The following is a 17,312-nucleotide window of genomic DNA, read 5'->3' on the forward strand; positions in this document are numbered from 1 at the left end:
CACAGAATTGTTGAATAACTATTTGTATACCTGAAACTAATATACCAGTGTATGTTAAATAACTGGAATTAAAATAAAAACTTAAAAAAAAAACAAAACTATGAGATACCATTTTTTATCTATCAGAATAGCAAAGGTTGGTATTACTATGTACTGACAGGATTGTAAGAAAATAGGTTCCCTACCCCATTACCAGTGAGAATATAAACTTATACAATCTCTTTGGAGAGCAATTTACTTGTATTTATGAAAATGTAAAGTGTACACTTTTTTCTAACCCAAGCAATTTTACTTCTAGGAATTTATCTTAGAAAAATATATCCATGTGTGAAATGGCATAAGTATAGGATTATTCACTGAGTCACTGTTTGAAATAGTAAAGTGTGGGAAAAAACCTAGGTAGAAGTAATTATGTTATGTCCATGCAACAGAATAGTATTCGTGTATGGAAAAAAAACAAAGTAGCTATATATTTACTGATATGAAATAATCTGCAATATATACTTCAAAATGTTTTTTAAAATGTGAAGTATATGTAATATCATTTGTGGAAAAGATGTATATGTATTTACATGTTCATGCTTGAAAATGCATGGAAGAAGTCTAGAAGAATACACAAAAGAATGGTTCCTCTGCAGAAGGGCACCAATGGTTGGAGACAGAAATGGAAGGCAGACTTTACCTGCATTTTACTAGGAACCACTTTTAAATGCTTCATCATGTGCATGAAAAGCTATTCAAAAACAAACATCTAAAAATATACATAAATGCTAATATATTGATTAGAGAGGATATAGGAAAAAAAAAAAAAAAAAAAAAAACAGCCACCATATAAGAGCCGCTAGCTTCCTTTTTTTCCAATATGCTACCCTGTCTGCTTTGCCCCATTCAGATCTGGAGAAATGAAATACTATTTGTAAACTATCTGACAAACTACTATTCTTCAGTTTCTTTACTTCATGTTAGAAAACTACTGATATATTAGAAATTTTATACCTAGAGTGGACTACTTTACAATCAACATTTCTCCATCATCTTTTTATCATCTCCTAATTTTTTTTTTCAGTATTTTTGTCCTCTGGATTTTTTTTTAACCTCTGGATTATAAGTAACTAATCAATCCATTTCATAATGGCTATATTTTAAAGATTTTATAATAGAAATTCTATGTACATTCTCTTCTCCAAGGTATCAAACTATCAAAAATACCTAATGGAACAAACAATCCTAAAATTTGTATGGAATCACAAAAGACCCCAAATACCCAAAGCAAGAGAGAAAGAACAAATCTGAAAGCATCATGTCCCCTGATTTCAAACTATATTACAAAACTGTAGTAATTAAAGCAGCATGACACTGGCATACAAAGAAACACATGCATCAGTGGAACAAAGTAGGCCAGAAATAAGCCCACGCATAAATAGTCAATTAACTTACAACAAGGAACCAAGAATATACAATGGCAAGAGGAGTCTCTTCAACAAATGGTGCTGGGAACTGGACCCCTATCTTAAACCATACCCCAAAATTAACTCAAATGCATTAAAGACTTAAATGTAAGAGCTGAAACCATAAAACTCCTAAAAGAAAACACAGGCAATACACTCTCTGACATAGGTCTTGGAGAGGATTATTTTAATCTGACACCAAAAGCAACAAAAGCAAAAAAAATCAACAAGTGGGACCACATCAAATCAAAAAGCTTCTGCACGGCAAAACCATAAATAAAACCATAAACAAAATGAAAAAGCAACCTACTTTATGGGAGAAAAATTTTTGGAAATCATACATCCGAGGGGCATCTGGGTGGCTCAGCTGGTTAACTGTCTGTCTCTTGGGTTCAGCTCAGGTCATGATCTCAAAGTTCGTGAGTTCAAGCCCCACAGCTCTGTTAGCGCAGAGCCTGCTTGGGATTCTCTGTCTCCCTCTTTCTCTCTGCCCCTACACTGTTCACTCTCTCAAAAAAACTAAATAAACTTAAAAAAAATCAGATATCTGATAAAGAGCTATAATTTATATAAATATCCAAAGAATTCATACAATTCAAGAGCAAAAAACCAAACCATCAGATTTAAAAAATGAGCAAAAGATCTAACCAGACAATTTTCCAAAGACATACAGATGCCCAACAGGTACATGAAAAATTGCTCAATATTGCTAATCATCAGGGAAATGCAAATCAAAACCATAATAATCACTTCACTCCTGCTAGAATGGCTACTATCAAAAAGATAAGAAATAACCAGTATTGCCAAGGATGTGGAGAAAAAGGAACCCCTGTACACTATAGGTAGAAATATAAATTGATACAGCCACTATGGAAAATAGTATGGAGGTTCCCCCCAAAATTAAAAATAGAACTACCATATGATCCAGCAAATCCACTTCTGGCTATTTATGCAAAAAAAACAAAAACACGAACTTGAAAAGATATATGTACCCCTATGTTCACCGCATAGTCAAGATAAGGAAACAACCTAAGCATCCATCAATGGATAAATGGATAAAGAAGTTATACACACACACGCACGCACGCACGCACGCACACACACACACACACACACACACACACATACACAATGAAATATTACCGAGTCATTCATTAAAAAGGATGAAATCTTGCCATTTGCAACAACATGAATGGACCTCAAAGGCATTATGCTAAGTGAAATAAGTCAGAGAAAAGTAAATAGCATGACTCTTTCATGTGTGGTTATCTTAAAACAAAAACAAGCTCACAGATAGAGAACAAATTCGTAGTTACGGAATTTGGGGGGGGGGGCAGGGACAGAAATGGATGAACCAGTTGTTTGCTTTTTCTCGTTTTAAATAAACTGAATAAATTTTAAAAATAAAACAAATTCTCCAAAATACTTTTTTTCATTTTAATTTTTTAAATATACACTTTGAATGACAAAGAAAAACAGTTATAAGAAAGTTATTTAGAGAGACACATATGAGTTTACTATACGTGTAGGGAAAACTGTGCACCATAGACAGGTACGAAACATCGCCAATCTGCACTTTCCACTCCCATTTCAAACCACACACTAAGAATAAGAAGTCCTAAATCTAACTGGTTCTTCGCTATTCTGACTTCCCCATCTGGAGATGACAGTAAAGAATTAGAGTACTTCTAGTCCCTTCTAGTTCTAGTTCTGTTTCTACTGGTCTGCATGTTTTATAATTTGATATAGGCTTTCTAACATCCCACCTTAAAGTGTTGGTGTCAAAAACAAAGCATTTTGTAGTTAGTTAACACAAAGAAAAAGGCGCCAAAGCGTGAAGTGTTTAAAATGTGAAAACTGGAAAATAAGCTATACGGCAAAATAGTCACTCAGAGTTAATTTCATTCTTTTGAGGCTCTAAAATTTTTCCACCTTTGCATTTTCAGTGCATTCATAATACCTGAAAAGAACTACTTACCAGCAAATACCTCACACACTACACAAAAGAATTAAGGTATAACAGAAGAAAATTCCCTAATATGTTACTATATATAAACATTTTAATGGAAAAAAAAGAAGTATCAAATGCAAAAATGGTAGCATACTAAAATATATGGAGAAACATACAGAATACTAACAACATAAATAAGGAAGTGACTAAGAGCTAATGTTTCTTAGCGTCTTACATATTTGGATTCAAATATAGCAATGCCAGCTGTTACCAGTTATGTAACTCTAAAAATTACATAATCTCTCATTTCTTCATTTGAAAATGGAGACAATGTCACCAACCTCACAAGGTTACTGTAATGATAAATGAAACTACTAAGCACTGTACCTGGCAGTTCAATAAACAGGCGTTCAACAAATAGCAGCTTTCATTACTATTATTTCTTCAGTAACAAAAGGGTAACAAATTTAATCTCAAAATTCATGTTTGAACTTCACTGTCTCTGCTACCTGGTTTCCATGCATACTTCTACAATTAAACCACATATACTAAGGTTACCAAAATGACTTCCAAATTGCTAAATCTTTAAAGATACTTTCTGTTCTTACTTGACTCCCCTGCTTTTGAGTCATTAACACTGCATTCTCCCAAGGTATCTAGAAACAGATACTGAAAGCATAGGGAATTACTGAAACATTTAAGCATGGGCTCTCTCTCACCACATCTTCCAAAGACTTTGTCACCTCCCCTTACCTTCGCATGTTGGCCTTCAGTCTTCTTTTCCTTTCTACTTCATACCGTCTGTGGATAATTTCAATTTCTTTCTAGTTTTTAACTGTAACCTACATGCTCATAATTCCCAAATCTGTCTCCTACCCTCACATCTCTCCTAAATTCCAGGCCCGTATTTCCAATTACCAGTGTAAATGTTATTTATGCATTCAACAAATGCTTACTGAAGGCAAAGAAAGCAAAGGAAATATTTATTAAGCATCTAATATGTACTGGACATCTTACCTCACAGAGAGGTTAATTAAGTAAGCCATGAGAATCATTGCACCAATAAAAGAGGAGTTAGAACTCAAACACAGATCTGTTTAACAGCAAAGTTCAAGCTATTTCTACTACAGTACACTGCCTCTCCAGTGCATCCACTGTATGTCACAAGGTACTAGGAATACAAAATAAATATGGCATGTATATTTCAGATAAAATGATAAAAGTATAGGCTCACGGATAATACTTAAGTGAAACTATAGCTCATTTAACATCTGTATTGAATGAGCAAAATTTATTACCTATCATAGTCTCTACCATCAAAGGGTCACAGTTTGATAGAGACTGATTTTTTTTAAGGAATAAAAACATATCATTATAAACCTGGTAAAGATAAGAACAAGTGAATCATAGGAATAAGGAGTTGATGAGAGACATAGGGAAAATTTCCCATATTAGGATGAGCACAGGTTTCCCTGATAAATTCAGGGTAGGTGGACATTCAAGGCAGAGGGAACAGTAAATATAAATAAAAGCATTAGAATCATTTTAGTCTATCCTGAAAATTCCAAGTAATTCAGAAAACAGAAAAGAGTGAGGCCTAACATATACACAAGGATGGACCAGATTATGTAGACAGTCCTATGTGCCCTTCTTTGGGATAAAGAAAATGTGCAATTCAGAGACACATTTAGATATTTAAGCTCTTGAATTGACAAGATATGGTGATAACTCCCAGGTTTCTGGCCTGATTATACATAGGGCAGCCAAGCAGAGTTAAGGGGTAAAACTTTGGAAATCAGAAAAACAAAACAAACTTAAAGAAAGCAACAAATAAAAATTGAAGGTAGAAAGTTATTTTACATGTGAGGATTATGAAATGCTGATGGAAAACTGAGTTGGAGGAGTATAGCTAGCTACAGGCAATTGTTCAGTCTTAAGAACTGGCCCACCACAAAAGGTGTTAGCCAGCAGAGGATGAGCCCTTAACAAAGGTCATAATCGTTCCACTTATCCTTGGTTAGGAGTTTAGGTATCTTCCTAAGACACAAATCTGATCATGCCATTCTCCAAACCCAGTATCTCTATTTCACGTAAGGTTAGCCTTGTGATCTCAGGAAGAGGATATCAACTGAGTCTAGAGACCATGTAAAATTCAGACTCTAAATTTAACCCAGGTACACCACTAACTAAATGATCCTAGGCACGTCACAATTTCCTAAGCTTCAATTCTCTCATTTGGAAAAAGGGGATAACAACTATTTCCCGAGTTGTTCTGAAAAATAAATGAGACAATTCATTCATATGTAAGCACCCAACAAATATTTAAGAGGAAAAAAAAAGGGAGGAAACGGGACATTATTGGTAAGGAGGTCGGAAAATGGCATAACTATATTAGAGTCCTTTCTGCTTGGAATCCTTTTCACCCAAACTTTTACAAGGCTGCTTAACATGCCACGGCTTACAGAGTGTCTACCATCTTTTGAACTTTCATATGGACAACCATGGTGCGTCACATAAATTTCAGCCTCATACTGCCCCTTTATACATGAGCACCTTCATTTTACAATGAGGAAATTTATGTGGAAGTTTAAGTAGCCTATACTCCAGATTCCACCTATTCTACTCTACCCAAACTGCTCTCTCAAAACGCAGTTAGGAAATCTTTAATGAGAAGTAGAATAGCGTAGTAGGAAAAAATTACCCTTATTTGTAGCCATAAGAATTGGGTTCCTGCTCTAAAACCTTGGCCAAATAACTTAATCTCCCTATTCCAGTATCTCCATCTGCGAAGTAGATGATAATAACTTGCCCTGTTAGTATGTACCTTGCCTACACAAAGATTTTAAGTGCTTTTGGGGTGGGGGGAGAATACTGTATTTCTTTACATTTCTTACTATATATATGTGTGTGCAATATATATATAGTATATATACTTATATATATATAAGTATATACACACATATATTCAATAAGTAGGTTTATTGGTAAAAACGCTAATATTAAAACATCTTCCTTTTAAACTTATATATATTAAATTAACTTACAAAGCTATAAATTATAACTCATAATTGAAGAGTCATAAACATCTTTAATTCCTTGTGTTAAGTCCTGAAGAGTTCACATAACAATTTTAAAACACAAGCACTTACTCCTTTAGGAAATTAATAATTTTGCTTTATCAATATTACATTTTAGTCTAACATTTTCTCAAATATTCTCTTGGTACAAAAAATAGGAACTTGAATACTTTATCAGTGTTTCACAACAGAATAATTGCCCAATTTTAGGGGGCAGGCACATCTCTACATGTGGCAAAAAGTCATTGACCTATTAATAATAACAAACTTTGATACCGTTTATAATAATAAGCCAAGTAATACTGAGCTCCTTTATGTAATAGGTAAGTCCATTTATGGTCTATGGAACTTTATATGGTCCTAAAGCATAATGAGAGGAAAAGAATGTATTAAGTTCCTTCATAGAATTTAGGATACTAAGAGCCCTCAATGCAAGGTGGTGGTTGTTTTTTTAATTAAATAAACGAACAGCCATTTTTAAAAATTTCTTGAGGTAAATTCTGCTTTGGCTAAAGTTTCTACAAATATCTGTAATAAGTTCTTTTTAGAAAACAGATCTTTCTGTCTTCATCTAATCTATACCAGTTTCTAAAACCAATTAAAAATCAAGGAATTGAAAATAGAAAAAGGAGTGAGAAGAACAAGTGGCTATACAAGAATGTGAACTGGTACATTATGGGTAAAGAAACACAACCACTCATAAAAGTCACATTCTTTCAGTAATTCTATAAATATCGAATTTCGAACGCTCTACTTCGAAGCATGGAGCGGCGGAAAGGGGCGGGAGTGCTATACCAATTTCTGCTTCCTAGAAAGAAACCCTGAGGTTTTATTAATATGTTGGAAAACAGTAGCCAAGGATGTCTGCTGAACTAAAACTATTTAGAACCGGACAAGACACAAGAACAAAAAGCCTCTATCGTCTCTGTCTCCCCCACCCCCAAAAGAACCGGTCCCTTTTCACCAGCCTTGACTATAGTCAATTCACACAGAACTTCACAGTTAGTATCCCCAGAGTGGACTAAAACTATGTGACCCCCAGGAAGGGATAATGCTTCAAGGAATGGCTTCAAATTCAAGGCTCCAAGGGAAGTGATACCGTCAACTATTTGAAACTAGCAAGGCAGCAACGCTGGAGGGCGTGTCAGGCAGGCCAGCAACGTAGCACTTTGCTGAACAGACCATTCATTAACAGAGCCACTCTGCGGGGAGGAGGGCGCTCTGACACGGGCCCCCACGGCCCGCTTAGCGCCGTCTTACACGAAGTGCGTCAGTCTCGGGGCCACTGGGTCTCTTCCTCGCGGTCCATCCGCGCCACTGGCGTCCCCAGTACCCCGCACCCTCTGGAAACTGAATACTGTCCCATCGCCCCCCCCCCCCCGCCACCCCCCAGGCTGAAGAGACGCCGTCGCCTAAACCCGCTCCGCACGGGGGAGCCGCGCTGAGCACTCCCTCACCAGTCGCTAGATGAAAGTACGCCGGTGGTCTCCGCGAGACGGACACACAGTAGCGCAGAGACTCATCCTTAGTGAAGACAACAGGAGAAACCGAACGATGCCAGGGGGAGGCTGGTCCCCACGCACGGGAAAGCTGTGGAGGCGACCGCAACCACAGCCGCGACTACAGGCACGGGGAAGGGGGCAGGGGGGTAAAAGGCCGGCGCGGGCGGGACCCAGGAATAAGACGGGCGTTGATTGGCTGGGGCTCGTGTATGCCTCATGAGGATTGGCTGGTGTTTGCTCCGAAGGCCTCGCGTGGCAGCACCTAAACTGTGGCCTTTCCCGGGAATCCGAAGGGAACATGACCCCCCGGCCTTGGGATTATCGGCGCAACCCGGAGGTGGGGAAACATAGCAGTTGGGGACTCTCGGCCAACAGGCCAACAGCGGTGGTGGAAATGTCTCTTGCAGGGTCAGCCATGGCCTAGGCAGAAATGTCAGCTGCAGCCCTGGAATTCAGGATAAACCCCGGTGCGGCGAGGGCCCTGGAGACCTGGCGGAATGCCTTGGGCAGCCGGTCACCACGCAGCAGAAGCCAAAAACGGAGTTATCTTGCACAGAAGAGTTCTTCCGTCGACCCAACCGTGGGGTCATTGGAAAGCCAAAGTCATTGTCTCGCGCAGAGACGCATCCTTGCCCTTTCCTGCCCGTTTCTACATTCAGATTATCTAAGAGTCACTCCCTTGGTCTGAATGCTTCACTGCCTTCTTAGATCGCTACTGTGGGACTTGCTGCCCGTTAGGGTCGCGTCGCTTTTGTGCCTGACCTCCAGGCTCACACTCTGCTCTCCCCCACTTAACTCTGCATCCAAGGCCGGTTTTAAAAGTGGCAGAGTGGAAAAAAGAGAGAGAGAGAGAGAGAGAGAGAGGAAAGAAAGTAGCAGTCTTAGAAAGAGGAGGAGGAAACCGGTGCTAGGATACCAAATGGGAAAACACTGCTGCCAAATGTCTCATACAGTAGGCATTCAGTAAATGTTCAAGGAGGGGTAGTTTGACTCAGAACAAACAACACTAGCAGTTAGGAGTTGGCTGTACAGCTTTGCCACGTTGTCACTTCTGCACGCCACTCTTTCTTCCATCTGTAAAACCAAGTTGGACTAGATGTCATTTCAGCTCTAATCTCTTTGTAGCTGGTTAGTGAGGGGAAAGGGTGAATAGCTCTCCTGCTGCCCTTCCCAATACAATGTTCTTTCTTTGCCCTTATTCTCATTTCCGACTTTGAGGTAACAAAAAACAGTTAGTAATGTAAAGATTAAGTGATTTGAAAATAAGCTATATATGAGGACTTTTATATTAATGAACAAAGAAACCAGTAATGAAAAGAATAATGTAAGTAAATGTATAGACCTGACATGAATTCAAATCTTTTCTCTCTTATAGATGTAAAGCAAGTTAATTAGCTTTTCTGAAGACTCACTTTCTTCATTTGTAAAATAGGATCAGTAATGCATTTTAGAAACAAAAATACACTCACATTTGTGGAAAATGTAGTTATGTAGATATAGATAGAGTGGCTAGTACTTCATGAATAATCTTACTTTTATAAATCAGAAGGTATTTCCAGGGGCCCCTGGCTGGCTCAGCTGGGAAAGTATGTGACTTTTGATCTGTTTGTGAGTTCAAGCCCCACATTGGGTGTAGGGATTACTTACAAACAAAATCTTAAAAGAATAAAAAGTATTCCCATAGCAGCAGAGTTATTCCAAAAGTCATTCATTCATTTTAACAATTACCAAGTGCAAGCACTGGAGATCCAATAGTGAGAGAAAACACATATGGACCTGGATAATCCCAATGTAAGAATAGATTGCAACCTTTACAAGTACTACAAAGAATACTATCAATTTAATCTGACTTCTCAAAGAAGTGACACTTGAACTATGATCCCAGGAATAAGTAGGAGATAACTAGACAAAGCAGAAAAGAAGGAACATTCCAGTCCAAATGATGTAGAATTCTCATTTCCCTGGAAAATTGAATGCTTTCACAGATACTGGTTATTTGCAAGAAATATTGAAATATTGAAATGATTGCAAGAAATTGTGCAAATGAAATACAATTAAGTGAAAAATGCATTGCAGATACTGTTAGGGGAGGAAGAGATCAAAACTAGCCATTTTGTGAGGATTTTTAAACATTTTTGTTTGTGTTTACACGTAAAAGAAAGAAGAGGCAGCAGTATACCAATGATTATCTCAGTGTGGTGAAATTAGGGGTGATTCTTAATTTCTGTCACTTTGAATTTTATAATTTATTTTTCCTTGCAATAATTAAATATTGACTTAAAAAAAAAACAAATTTGCCCCCAAAAATGGACTAGAATTTCTGAAGCAGACTTAAAGCAAGAAATAAATCTAGAGATGGCTTTAGAAAATTGCAGTGACGTAGACATGGAGGAGAATAGCTCAGGTATCAGGAATAGTTTGAGATGAGGCCAGAATAGAGCACTACAGAAATATTTTTAAACAACACAGCATTTGCAGTACTCCCTAAATGTCATTGTTCCAAAATAAATTAATAGTGCTCTCCTTCATAATCAAAATGCATTGTGCTGTCGTTCAAGTTGTATATAGGCAATGCTGCCAGTGCTGCTCCTGCTTCAGCTGGTAACCTAAGAATGTTAGAACTTGTATAGTTCCATTGGATCAAAACCCAAATCTGATTAGGTTCTGCAAGAATGGTTATTACTGTAGGAAGGTCAACAGTGCAGCTGACCTAGAGATGACTGGAACCTTATGGTTTGGCCCTATTCTCTTCTGCTCCAGACCATTTTCCATGTGAGAATGCTTGGCCAGCCACAGCTTTCTGACACATACCTCAGCTTTTCCATTAGGGAAGACAGCACTGTGCCCTCTGCCTCAAGCACGAAAATTCCAGGGTCCCTGATGGGTTCATATTGGCTCAGTTTAGGTGAAGAGTCAAGGGTATGATGCTTGATGGCCTCTATGAGAGTCACCTTCAAAGCAGAATAATGAATAGCTCCCCCAAAGAGGGCAGGGGGCAGGGCAGACAAGATAATAGACAAGTAAGGTGTTTCTATACTATTAGATCCAGGGAATATTGCTCTAGCTACATTCTTTCTACTCAATGATTATCCTTCAAATCCTCACGTAGAGGAGGCTACCTCCTTAAAAATCTGTGAAGCCATCCCTGATGCACCTTCCTAACAGTTATCCCCTCCTCTCTACTACTTCTATAACTTATTCATGTTATTGTGTCACACTATATTATTCTTAGATTTACTATTTTACAGTGGATGCAGTAAAGGCAAGGGCTACAGAGGCATACTGCCCGAATACAAAATTTGACTCCTCTTCTTAGTAGTTTTGATACCTTAGGCAAGTTACTTACCCATCTAGGTCTCTGTTTCCTCATCTCTAGTTTGTTCATAAAGTTCTTATGAAGTGTAAATGACATATCTGTAAATTTCTCAGTAGAGCTCTTAGCCCTTAACGAAATTGACCTATCTCCACTCTTCTGGTTGTATTTGTGGGAGAGCATTTGATGGGTGGGATGGGGAGAAAAGGAATGACCCACAAGATGGCAGTATTTGAATAGAACTTTAGAACTGTATAGGCATGAAAGCAGAGTCCACCAATGAATCTAAAACTTTAAGGCAAATACTGGAGAAATTCAAGGCAAATTTAAAGCCTACATGAAACAAGCAAACCTGTGAGAAAGCAACCTTATAAACTTGGCAGGCTTAGCATCATTTCATAATCAGGACAATCTGAACTCCATAAATGCTCTCTCCCCTTTACGTGACTAAGAATTTATAGTGTTCCTTTCTTACAATTGCTTCTGTTCCTTCTTTACCTAACTACTTAATCAAATCAAGCTGTTAACACCACTGCTTCCTTTTTTTAAAAAGGAGAAGAAAAGCAAGTTTGATTTAAAATGGCAGAGTGGGCACATGATACAACCTTCTCTTCATGCCATAAATCCCTAGACCTGGCAGAAAAGACATATTTTAAAAGCTTAAATTCAAAAGTGCATTAGAAAATAAGAAGTTTAGCTGTTGATGGTCCAGAACTTAGAATTTCCCAGAACTTATGAGAATGGATTGGACAGAAGAAAGGAGTAACAGCCCCAAACAAGACAGAACTGCTATAAAAGGTAATAGCACCAAAACGTGTTCCTCATCTTAAAGTATTTTTTTAATGTTTATTTATTTTTGAGAAAGAGTGAGATAGCACAAGTGGGGGAGGGGCAGGGAGAGAGGGGGACAGAGGATCCAAAGTGGGCTCCGGGCTGAAAGACAGCAGACAGCCTGATGCCAGGCTCCCGAGATCATGACCTGAGCTGAAGTCAGACACTTAACTGACTGAGCCAGCCAAGCGCCCCAAAAGTGTTCCTCATCTAGAGGTGACTATTGGGAGCAGGAAAGGGGTCCAGACTAAGCCACAAGGTAATTAACTGGAGTCTCACAGCAGGAGAAAGTGAGCCAACTGAAGCTCCTCATCCCCCTATCCCATTGTGACAACAGGGTATCTGTCTCTAGATAGAATACAGGACCTTCAGTTTAATGGATAGGACAGTGTCCATGTGTCTAGTAAAACCTGGAACAATCAGGAAGCTCTTAAACACAGAACACCAGTCCCTAGCTCTTCCTGTTCAGCAGCATGCCCCACCGCTTCCTCATACATCTAAAGAAAAGACAGATATACTGGCGCTGGTCACAGGTCTTACTCCTTGCCCAGAGTGTGCAACAAATTAAAAAGAAAAAAGAATCTCAAGTACACAGATGAGCACAGAAGCAAGAATTGCCAAATATTCGAGGAAAGCTAAAATCCTGAGAGACAAATTTACAAATCCAAGAAGCTCAGCAAACCTCATGCAGAATAAATACAAAAATAACTATGCCTAGAAACATCATAGGCAGGGGCAGCTGGATGGCTCAGTTGGTTAAGCGTATGACTGACTCTTGATTTCAGCCATGATCTCACAGTGCCTGGGATCGAGCCCTAAGTGCTGAGAGCCTGCTTTGGATTCAATCTCTCCCTCCCTCTCTGTCCCTATTCTGCTCCTGCTCTTTCTCTCTTTCAAAATAAATAAATAAACATTAAAAAAAAACCATCATAACCAAATTGCTTAAAACCAACCATAAAGAGAAATCTCAAAGCATTCAGAGAAAAAAATGAAATATTACATAAAGGAAGAATGATTTGAATCACCATGGATTTCATACAGTAACTGAAGCTGACAGTAAATCGATACCTTTAAAGAGCAAAAGAAAAAAGCTATCAACCCAGAAAATCTTCCACAATAATGAAAGCAAATGGAGATGTTTTCAAAGAAATAAAAATTAAGAAAAAGAGCAGCTATTGGAAGTGTCCCCACAAGAAATGTTAAAGAAAATTCTTCAGTCTGAAGGCAATGTTGCAGATGGAAACTACAAATTTCAGTAAGGAAGGAAGAACATGAGAAATGGAAAACACTCAATGAAATAAAGTCAATCCCCATGACAGGCATACCTCAGTGATAACTCAGGCTCACTTCTAAACCACTGCAATAAAGCAAATACCACAATACGACAAATACCACAAAAAGTGAGTCAAATACTTTTTTTGATTTCCAAAACATATAAAAGTTATGTTTACACTATACTGCAGTCTATTAAGTATGAAATAACATTATGTCTAAAAATTAAAAAAATATATACATACCTTAATTTATAAAATACTTTCTTGGGTTCCTGACTGGCTCAGTCGGTAAAGCATGCAACTCTTGAACTCAAGGTCATGAATTCAAGCCCCATGTCGGTCATAGAGCTCCTTTAAAAAAAGTAATAAAATAAAAAAATACTTTATTGCTACAAAGTGCTAACCATCATCAGATCTTTCAGCAAGTCGTAATCTTTTTGCTGGTGGAGGCTCTTGCCTCATTGTTGATGGCTACTGACTGATCAGGGCGGTGGCGGCTAAAAGTGAGGATGGCTATGGCAATGTCTTGAAACAATTCAACAATGAAGTTGGCCAAATCAACTGACTCTTCCTTTCATGAATGATTTTTTCGGTAGCGTGTGATGCTGTTTGATAGCATGTTACCCACAGTAGAATTTCTTCCAAAACTGAAGTCGGTCCTCTCAACCCTGCCACTGCTTTAGCCAACTAAGTTTATGTAATATATTCTGAATCCTTTGCTGTCATTTCAACAATCTTCAGCATCTTCACCAAGAGGCAATTCCATCTCAAGATACCACTGTCTTTGCTCATCCATGAAAAGCAACTCCTCATCCCTTTAAGACTGATCAGGAGATTGCAGCAATTTGGTCACATCTTCAGGCTCCACTTCTTGTTTTAGCTCTCTTGCTACTTCCACCACATCTACACTTACTTAACTCTCTCAAACTCATCCACCAAGGCTGGAATCAATTTCTAACCTCCTGTTCATGTTAATATTTTGACCTATTTCTATGAATCATGCAGGTTCTTCACGGCATCTAGAATGGTGAATCCTTTCCAGAAGATTTTCAATTTACTTTGTCCAGATCCACCAGAGGAATCACTGTCTATGGCAACTATACTTGCATGAAGTGTATTTCTTAAATCATAAGACTTGGATGTCAAAATGATTACCTTGGTCCATGCGCTACAGAATGGATGCTGTGTTGGCAGACATCAAAACAACATGACAACAAGAATCTCGTGGTGGCACATCTCCATCAGAGCTCTTGGGTGACCCGGTGCGTTCTCAATGAGCAGTCATATTTTGAAAGAATCTTTTTTTCTGAGCACTGGTCTCCACAGGTGGGCTTGAAATGTATATTTAGTAAACTAGGCAGTAAACAGATGTTCTGTCATTCAGGATCTGTTGTTCCAGTTGTAGACCACAGGCAGAGTAGAGTTAGCATAATTCCTAGGGGTCCTAGGGTTCTAAGAATGGTAAATGAGCACTGGCTTCAGCTTAGTCATCAGCCCCTAACAAGAGAGTTGGCCAGTCCTTTGAAACCTGGAAGGCAGGCATTGACTTCTCTCTAGTATAGAAGTCCTAGACGGCATCTTCTTCCAAAAGAAAGCTGTTTTGTCTACGTGGAAAATCTGTTGTTTTGTGGAGCCACCTTCATGAATTCTCTTAGCTAGATCTTTGGGATAACTTGCCGCAGCTTCTACATCAGCACCTGCTACTTCACCTTGCACTCTGATGTTATGGGTACGACTTCTTTCCTTAAACTTCATAAACCAAACTCTGCCAACTTCAAATGTTTCTTCTGCAACTTCCTCACCTGTCTCAGCCCTCACAGAATTGAAGAGAGTTGGGGCCCTGCTCTGGATTAGGCTTTGGCTGAAGCAAATATTATGGCCAGCGTTTGATCTTCTATCCAGATGATTAAAACTTTCTCCATTTTGGCAATAAGGCTGTTTCACTTTCTTATCATTCACGTGTTCACTGTGGTAAGCACTTTGAACTTCCTTCAAGAACATTTTCTTTGAACTCATAACCTGGTTCACTCTTTGGTTCATAAGGTCTAGCTTCCAGCCTATCTCAGCTTTTGACACACTTTCCTCAGTAAGCTGAATCATTTTTAGATTTTGAATCAAAGTGAGAGACATGCAACTCTTCCTTTCACTTGAACACTCAGAGGCCATTGCAGAGTTATTAACTGGCATGATATCAATAATTTGTGTCTCAGGGAATAGGGAGGCCCTAGGAGAAGTAGAAGATTAGAGGGAATGACCAGCTGGTGGAGCAGTTATAACACTCAAGATTTATTAATTAACTTTACCACTTTATATGGGTGTGGTTCGTGGTGTCCAAAACAACTACCAGTGTAACAGCAAAGATCACTGATTAAAGATTACCATAACAAGTATAATAATAATAAAGCTTGAAATAGTGCAAGAATTACCAAAATGTGACACTGAGGCAAAAAGTGAGCAAATGCTATTGGAAAAAAGGTGCCAATAGACTTGCTCGAGGCAGGGTTTCCACAAACCTTCAATTTGTAAAAAACACAATGACTGCAAAGTGCGATAAAACAAAGCACAATAAAATGAGATATGCCTGTATTCACAGATCCCACATTCATGAACTTGCCCATTCGCTGAAATTTATTTATAAGTCAAAATTAATTTCAAAATGCCTTCACCGTAAGTCAGGGACATATGCAGAAAAATGAAAAATTGAGCCGCCTAGTGCATGCACACTCCCAGCATGTTCCCAGCTGAGTTCAAACAAGATAAATGCTCTGCCTCTTTGTTTCAGCCATCATGTAAACAGGTGTCTTTTCCTGTCTATTTAGTACCAGATTGTTTGTATGTGTGCTTTCCTTGGTGATTTCACTGCTTGAAATGGCCCTCAAATGTAGTCTAGCGTTCCTAAGGCCAAGGCTCTAATATCCTTTATTCAGAAAGTTTGTATGTTAGATAAACTTTGTTCAAGCATGAGTTGTGGTGCTATTGGCCCCTAGTTCAATGTTAGTGAATCAACAATATATATTAAATAAGGTGTCTTCAAACAGAAACATGCATAAAACAAGGTTATGCATTTATCAGTTGACAAATAAATTGTGACCCAGGCTCCCAGGAACCTAACCTTATATTTCCCCTGGGAGAGTATCCACTAATTTGGTATTTGGTATTTTTGGTGACTTTTAAAACACAACTATTTTAAATAACAAGAATCACTGTGCATAAAAGTTTATAATTTCTTATCAATGTCTTTAAATACATATGACTCAAAAGCAAAAACTATATTGCCTATGGGTTTATAATGAATGTAGATGTAGTATAAATGCCAACTACAGCCTAAAGGACAGTATGAAGAAAATAAATGGACTATACAAAGCCAAGGTTTTTATATTTTGCATGAGTTGGTACAATACTAACAAGTAGACTTTGGAAAGTTAATGATGCATACTGCAATCCCTAAAGCAACTGGTAAAACAAAATAATGCGAAGAGGTATAGCTAAAAAGCCATACATAAGTTAAAATGGAATCATAAAAAATGCTCAAATATCAGAAAAAGTAAAGAAACCAGAAACAGTTTAACAAAAATCAATTAAGAGAAAATAAATAATAAAATTATAGAAATAAATCCATCCCTAGCAATAATTACATCAACAATTAGGTACTAAACACTACAAATGAAAGGCAGAGGATGTCAGAATGAGTTGAAAAAAAAAACCAAAAACCAAGTGTATGTTGTCCAAAATAAACTCACTTTGAATATAAAGAGGCAGGGGTGCCTGGGTGGCTTAGTCGGTTAAGCATTTGAGTCTTGATTTCAGCTCAGGTCATGATCAGTTTGTGAGATTGAGCCCTGCCTTACTCTCTGAGCTGATAGTGTGGATCCTACTTGGGATTCTCTCTCTTCCTCTCTCTGTCCCTCCCTGACAC

At 38.2% G+C, this 17,312-nt stretch overlaps 1 protein-coding gene across 4 annotated transcripts in view; it reads right to left on the bottom strand.

Moving 5' to 3' along the window:
* Nucleotides 1-8,132, bottom strand: part of IBTK (inhibitor of Bruton tyrosine kinase) — a 90,748-nt gene extending 82,616 nt beyond the window's left edge. For 3 of the 4 annotated variants that reach the window (XM_045498883.1, XM_045498882.1, XM_045498880.1), the window contains exon 1: nt 7,934-8,115. The gene's annotated coding sequence lies outside the window, so the exon portion shown is untranslated. Of the gene's footprint in view, nt 1-7,933 lie in introns of all 4 variants that reach the window. The other variant, XM_045498881.1, reaches the window with a different exon arrangement.
* Between the last annotated feature and the right edge of the window lie 9,180 nt (nt 8,133-17,312).

This window comes from Leopardus geoffroyi, chromosome B2, assembly GCF_018350155.1.
Source record: "Leopardus geoffroyi isolate Oge1 chromosome B2, O.geoffroyi_Oge1_pat1.0, whole genome shotgun sequence".
NCBI lineage: Eukaryota > Metazoa > Chordata > Mammalia > Carnivora > Felidae > Leopardus > Leopardus geoffroyi.